Below are 7,769 nucleotides of genomic sequence, written 5' to 3'. Positions count from 1 at the left end.
TCAGTATTGAAATGTGGACATAACCTTCACTGCTACTGAAACTACCTTACGGCCCATCAAGAACTGGAGGGAGAAAAGTAAGAAGGAAACACCTGCTTTCCTGACAGGAGACAAGCTGGGCACGATCACCAGGGCGCCCCCTGCTGCTTGAGCCGAGTCACCGCTGACGGGGCAGCCCTGCTCTGTGTCACATGCTCTGAAGACAGAACCCTCGGTGGTGGGTCAGTGTCTCCCGCACGTTTTCCAACCCAAAGTTCAAGTTCAGGAATTAGGACTGAATTCATCTGGAAGCTGTTCAGCTAGTGCCATCCAGAGGCCAAATACTGTCTTTCTTGATATGCAGCACGAGCAAAAGGAAAAATGGGAGGGGAAATGTTTACTTAGAGATGTATGTTATACATGTTAAACACATGTATATTGTACATACACATGTGTGTATGTGTGCATACATATGTGTATATACAAGGTGTATATATCTATGCATATACCTATATGTATGTATGTGTCTCTATCGCTATGTTATAGCTTGGGGTGTGCATCACACTTAATTCACCATGGAGAATAACTCCATTACACTGTCCATTTTGTATTTAACTAGGAAGGTGTTGGTCCCCCAGTAACTGCTTGAGTAAAAGCAATGATCAGAGGTGAGGAAATTGATTCTCCCCTTGATCCCAGAGTGGTGAACCCCATCTGTCTGTGCCATCTGTCCTCTGAGAATGGCTCTTCTCACCTATAAATAAGTGAAGGATTTTGCTCCACTTTGGGAGGCCTAGGAAGGGGAGGTGTTAGATGGAAGGGTGCCTAGTGTGATAAGCCAGCTTCTCCCAGCTGCTGGTCCAGGAAACAGTTTGGGTAGGGCAAGAGCAGAGAATCCATGTTTTCACAGGAGCCAGTTAACTCAGCTAATTCTACCACGATGTTAAGAAAGCCCAGGTTCCCTGTACGAAACAAACAAAAAACTAACAACAACCAAAACCTCTGGGCTCTAAACAGCTCCTGGCGTTCAGATAAATAATTGTTACTGAATCCACGGTTATCACCTGCGCCGTCCACCCCCGGAATCTGGGGAACTGCGCACATTTTTAAAGGCACACTGCCCTCCAGTGGCGCAAGGTAAAATTGCTCCATGACCAGCTTCCCAAGCGCCAAACTTCAACTTGACCTTCCCTGAGGCCCCGGAAAGGGGCGTTGATGCCACGCCAGCGTTGGGTGATCACCATTCCCGAAACGTGACTAATGTAAGGGAGCGTGCGATCAAAGAGGCGGCGACCTAGTTGGAAACGGCGGCTCCCTCGCTCGTTTGTGTCTGTGGGACCCCTGGGGCAGAGATTCGCGCTTTTTGTCTCTTAGGGTCGTAATTCTGGTTAAGAGTATGATTGGGTGGAAATTAGCGTGTGATGTGATGCTTGCAAGGGACGTACAGAACACTGGCTACATAACAGCAGCCCAGGCATGCAGGGGAATCGGGACAGGCGGCCTGCACCCTGCGAGGGCTGGCTGGTGGTAAGGAAGCTGGTGGTAAGGGTGCTGCTACCTGTCTGTCACCCTGGGGGTTCACCCTGCGTGAATACATATGCAAATAGCCGCCAACGTGGAGCACTTACCACGTGTCAGGGATCTCGCAGGGATTACCTTATACAATCTTCCCAGTCACTCCCTTTAATGAGTGCCATTATCCTCCCACTTTGAGGATGAGGAAACTGAGGCTCAGCGAGGTGATGCGGCCTGCCCATGACCGCCTGGGGGTCCAGGTCTGTCTGGACCACAGCTGGAGCTCCCAGTGCCAGGCTTGGAGCGGGGCGGTGGGGCTGGGGCAGGATGGGTGGAAACCCCCGGCCGCGTGGGTGCCCAGTGAGGGGACGAGTGCAAGAGGGTGAAGGGCGTGGGGGCGGCTCACCTTGACGATGAGCGAGCGGGTTCTGAAACATGGAATCCCGCACGACCCCCAGCCTCTCATTCTCCATGGCCGGTTGGATGTCGGCCACGGTCAGGGGCCGCCGCGGGGGCAGGCAGATCTGGCTGACGGTGTGGCGCACCGGCTGCTTCTTCTTCCGTCGCGTGAGGTCGTGGCAGGAGGTCCTGGCCTCTGGCATCCTGGGGATCGTGGCGAGTCGACCAGCCGGCTGGATCGAGCGGCCTTCCCAGGTGGGGGGCTGGTGCGGAACTCGGAGGGGCCCTCCGCCGGTCCCGGGACATACCACCCGGACGCCGGGGTGGACACCAGACGCCGGGCTCCCTCCGGAGCGAGGCACGCCCACCTCGCGCCGCCCCCTCGTTGCAAGGAGCACTAAGACCTACAAAAGCCCCTCTGGCTCCTGAGAGCGCCTTCTGGGCTCTGCGCTGTGGATTCGAAAAGGAGAGAAAATCACGACCACCCCTTGAGGAAGAATGGAACCGTCCGTTTCCATGGTGACAGGAGACCAATGGCACTGGAACAGGGCTGGTCGATTTACTTTCAGGAAACTTTTTGGCGGCCACCTAAGTGGACGTGTTTTGAGTTTTCTTAAGTAGACCTGAGAAAAACCCAAGAATCACCACTGGGCTGTGTTAAAAGCGACGGAGTTCTAGAAGGCCAGCTACACTTGACTTCCAAGTCAAAGACACATACACCACCCCACTCACCACGACCCCTCTCGCCGCCCCTTCCCACTTCTCCCAGCGACACACACACACACACACACACACACACACACACACACACACAGCCCGGGGCGGAGCATTACGTGTTTCAGAATGAAATAGAAATCCGCATGCCAAGCCTGATGTTACTGCTAAACCACTGTGTGATCTCAAATTAGTCACCTTTTGGGTCCTCGGTATTTTCTTCTGTGAAATGTGTAGGGGGGGAAAGGCTAGAGTTGAATGAAATCAGTGGTACCCAACTTTGTGCAACAGAAAAAAGGGAAGTTGAAAAATACAGCTTCACTGAATCAGAATATCTGGAAATGGGATCTGAGAATCTGTATTTTAATCCTTCTTCCCCTTTGGATTTTTTTTTTTAAGTTCAAAGCTATGGAAACTTTGAAAGAAGAGTACAAGGAAAACCCATATAGACTTCACCTAGATTGACTGGTCCTTAGTATTTGCCACGTTTACTTTCTGTGTGTGTGTGTGAACATGCACACACACACACTGCTAAACCATTTTGAAAAGATCTGCAGACAGCATGATATCTGACCCTAAATACATGTACCTGCCAAGAACAAGGACAGTCTCACACAGAACTACAATGCTATTATGTCTATGGATTTCAATGTCACAATAATGGTGCCTGGTATGCAGTCTGTATGCAAAGTGGGAAATCTGCACTTTTAAGAGCTTCCCGAGTGATTGGTGCAGTGTTTTGGGAACCACTAGCCTGGATGATCCCTAGTCTGCCTTCTAGTTCCAGCCTTTAGTGCCGTCATTCACCCATCATTATCATCTTCATTAAATGTGCAAATATCCACAAGGCTCTGGGTAAAGGGTTCACCACAGAGAAGTTGCACAGACAACAAACCTTCACTGCACGGCCTTGCAGAGCAACAGTGGACAACACCAGCACTGCCTTTCCAGAGCAAATCAGACAGACTTCCGACTGTCCATCCAAGGCCTGAAGAGGCCCTTGAGTGGTGACAGGTGTATGATGTACGCTTTATGGTTTCTCTAGTCTGCTTCACTTTCAGACTTTCACATAAGTGCGTGTTGTGCACTTTTTAATCAAAGCTGCTTGGCAGCTCACACAGAGGAAGTCAGGTGGTGCAGCAAGGCACAGGATACTGCAGTAGTAGGAAGATCACAGGTTTGAATCCTAGCTGGGGCCACATAAGTTCCCCGGTGACAAGTTACATGAAGCCCTAGTTTTCTCATCCACAAAGTAAGGCTGATATTACCTAATAACGATTTCCTAAAACAGGGGGTTGTTATAGGATTCCATGAGAAATCTCTTTGCTGGTGTGATTGTCTTCACTATGCAGTAAGACTAAAAGTTTGGGTGGCATGTATACTGGCCTCGACTTGATGGCCTGCTTAAAGCTTTACTTTTAATCATAAGCTAAGTTTCTTCAGGACTCAGAGGAAATGGGAGAATCGGAATAGATCTTCAAGGTTTCTTCTACCTCTAACCTCCACCTAAGTTCAATATGCATTAGACTCCACACCGCTGACCCCCTGCCATCCCCTGACTTCACCCCTTACCTCTGTCCCCGTCACTCACGGTTCTCCCGCTACCCTGGCCTTCTTTCAGTTCCTGCAGCAACCAAGTTCAGGGCCCCTAGATTTGCTCCCAGCCTGGAACACTCTTCCATCGATTTTTGTTCACCCTTTTCATTTAGAACTCAACTGTCACTCGTCCAAGGGCCTTCCTTACTATCTAACCTAGCTCTCACTGTCCCTAGTCGCTCCCTATCACATTACTCTGATCTATTTTCCTTAGAGGATAATCTGAAATTATCTTGGTTGATTAGTTTGTTTTCTGTCTTCCTCAGGTTAGCCCTCAGCATCTTGTTCACTCCTAGACTGCAGACGGACCTCAGCAAAAAAAACTGTTGAATAAATGGCATGCATGCACGAATAAGCAAGTCGGCGGAAGGGCTCTGTCCCACTTTCTTAGTTTTAGGATCCCGCTCTACCCTGTCCCACCCCACTCGCAACAAGCCCGGGAGCAAATTGGGCAGAAAACGACGCGAGTCACAGCCCCACAGCCAGCGAGCTGCTACGGCAGGGCGATGCCGAAGGGGGCGGGCCGGAAGTGACACACCCACTTCCTCTTTCGCCACACCAGCACTTCCGGATTGGAAGGCAGGTGGCCACGCGTTCGGAAGGTAAGTGAAAGCGCCTTATAGTTGCTCCGGCTTTTTTCCCAGTTGGCGTGTCTGAGCCGAGAGGTGTGTGGCTGCTGTCTTCACCTCCCCGGAGGCCCGCCTTTGGCCCAGGTCCCCAGGGATGAGGGTGGCGCCTGTTTTCTCCGCAGCCGCTCCAGGCCCCTCCACTCGGGAACCTCTCGTTCGTTCCTCCCTCTCAGCCCCGGAACGCCCACCTCGGGGCAGAGCAGGGTCTCCAGGGCACCCCAAAGTGGGGAGGGGATCGGGACCAGGCTTGGGCACGTCCCTGAAAGGCGGGAAGTGGTATGTTCCGAATAAGTGTGAGTAAATGTATATCCATACATATCGAATGCCGGGGAATCATTTGGGAGCCAGACGGACGAGAAGATCCCAGCCCTTAGGAGGCCGGTTCTGTCCCAACGGAGCGAAGTGCAGTAGGCAAGCAGCTGGATTGTTGAGAAACATTGTAACGAGAAGGCGGGACCCAGAAGTGATGAGAGAAAGTGAGTTTCAAACTTAGACCAGTTATAGCGCAGAAAGGTAACGGAGGAAAGGCATTCCTGGGGAAATGAGATGCTTTTGTAAAGTCCCTGATAACGAGAAGGATCACGGTGTATTCTGGGAACGGAAAGAAGACAGGATGTCTGAAACCCAGGGAGAAATGAGCGGTGGAGGGGTAGGCATGGACTAGACTAGCTCATGAAGGGCATGGTAGGTCTGTAAGGATTTGGAACTTTATTTTAAGAATAATGGAGGGACTTCCCTGGTGGTGCAATGGTTAAGAATCCACCTGCCGGTGTAGGGGACACGGGTCCGAGCCCTGGCCCGGGAAGATCCCACATGCCTCAGAACAGCTAAGCCTGTGCGCCACAACTACTGAAGCCTGCGCTCCTAGAGCCCGTGCTCTGCCACAGGAGAAGCCATGGCAATGAGAAGCCTGCACACCACAATGAAGAGTAGCCCCCGCTCGCGGCAACTAGAGAAAGCCCACAGACAGCAACGAAGCCCCAGCACAGCCAAAAATAAATAAAATAAAATAAATAAACTTACAAAGAATAATGGAGAAGCCATAAGAAGGTTTTAGTGGGACGTGACTATATATTTAAAACGTGGTGCTGAGTTCAAGAGACCAGAAGGAGAAGCATAGAAGGTATTTACAAAAAGAAAGAAAGAAACTAATGGAAGGTAAAAATACTAAAAGGAATTATCTGCTCTGTTCATTGTTATTGAGAGATCCTGAGGGAATTCCCTGGTGGTCCATTGGTTAGGACTCTGTGCTTCCACTGCAGGGGGCACGGGTTCGATCCCTGGTCAGGGAACTAAGATTCCGCCAAGCCACGTGGTGCAGCCAAAGAGAGAGAGAGAGAGAGAGAGAGAGAGAGAGAGAGAGAGAGAGAGAGAGATCCTGAAAGATGGGCCAGGAAAGTATCTCTTGAATTTAGTGGCTCTAAGGTCATAGGCACTCTAACTGGAGCAGTCTCAGGGGGCGTGTCTTGGAGATGGAAGCTGCAAAGAAGTGGGTTAAGAAGGGGTTTCTGTGCATCTCTGGGTGACACCAGGGAGGAAGGCCTTAACCAAAGCTCCTGTTGCCTCCGTTGGAGGTGAGATCCTGAGGCTGGTAGTTTTGGCTTATAGGTATCAGTCCATATGTTTGTTATTCCCCATCCTTCCAGCTAGACAATTCTTATAGCTTCTTGACTACCGAGGAGAAAGTAGGTACCTTCTGGTAGAAAAGGTGCTTAAGCATTCAGACTTGAAAGACCACTGACACAGAGAGGTCTCCAGGATCTGTTGTTAAGTGAAAATAGCAAAATGCAGATCAGAATATACAGATGCTGCCTTCTCTGTGAGAAAGGAGGGAAAATAAGGACAGATTATTTTGATGTTTGAACCATGTAAACGTATTACCTTTAGTATTACTTTTAGTCGCAGAGAAATAAAATCTTAAAAATTGAAACCCAGAAGCAATACGGAGCAAGGAGAGTTGTAAGATGTGTTTGTAAAATTATATTTTTAACCATGTCTTTTGTGAAGTACATTTCTATTCCTGTACTTAAACTCCAGGATGCACGTGCTCTGTATAAGAATTGACATTGGAGCCTTATTAAACTTCATTCCAACTTATTGCAGAACTTGGACATTTTGTTGGACACTAACAAGGCCCATTCAGCCTCTTTCTCAAAGATGCGATCTACTAGTTTGAGGTCAGTGGATACTTGATGTTCCCGCTCTGAACCACAGCTGGGCTAAATGCTACAAAAGAAAAATAGTTTGCTATGAAAGTATAGCATTTGGGGAATGGACCAAGCTCAAAGGGTCAGGAAAGGTTTCTTTCTTTTCTCTCTCTCTCTCTCTTTTTGGTAAATACTTGAAACAGTATGTTTACATCCTTCAGTTGCTTGTTTTTACGCTTGTATTTTTTAAAAATAAATTTATTGATCCATTTATGGCTGTGTGGGGTCTACGTTGCTGCCCGCAGGCTTTCTCTAGTTGCAGCGAGCGGGGGGTTACTCTTTGTTGTGGAGCATGGGCTCTAAAGCAGAGGCTCAGTAGTTGTAGTGCAAGGGCTTAGTTGCTCTGTGGCATGTGGCATCTTCCTGGACTAGGGCTCGAAACCGTGTCCCCTGCACTGGCAGGTGGATTCTTAACCACTGCGCCACCAGGGAAGTCCTTAATGCTTATTTTTCAGTGAAAGGAGTCTGTATTCTTGTTCTGCCCCTTGCTTTTTAGAAAGTGAACTATTTCAGTTCACTTTAAAAGAGTAGACAAATAAGAGTAGACAAAAATATAGCAAATACCCCTGTACTCATTACTCCAGTTAAGAAATAAAAGATTGAAGATATAAGAGTAACTGGCTCTCTACTTGTCCCTAATCCCTGAATTTACCAGTTATATTCCCCATGCTCTATTCATAGTTTTACTACATATGTATCCATTCAGAAAAGATACATGAAACGATTTTGT

The sequence above is a fragment of the Mesoplodon bidens genome (genome assembly GCF_964165515.1).
Source record: "Mesoplodon bidens genome assembly, chromosome: Y".
Taxonomy (NCBI): domain Eukaryota; kingdom Metazoa; phylum Chordata; class Mammalia; order Artiodactyla; family Ziphiidae; genus Mesoplodon; species Mesoplodon bidens.
The sequence above is the reverse complement of the archived record's forward strand: the minus strand, read 5'-3'. Positions refer to the sequence as shown.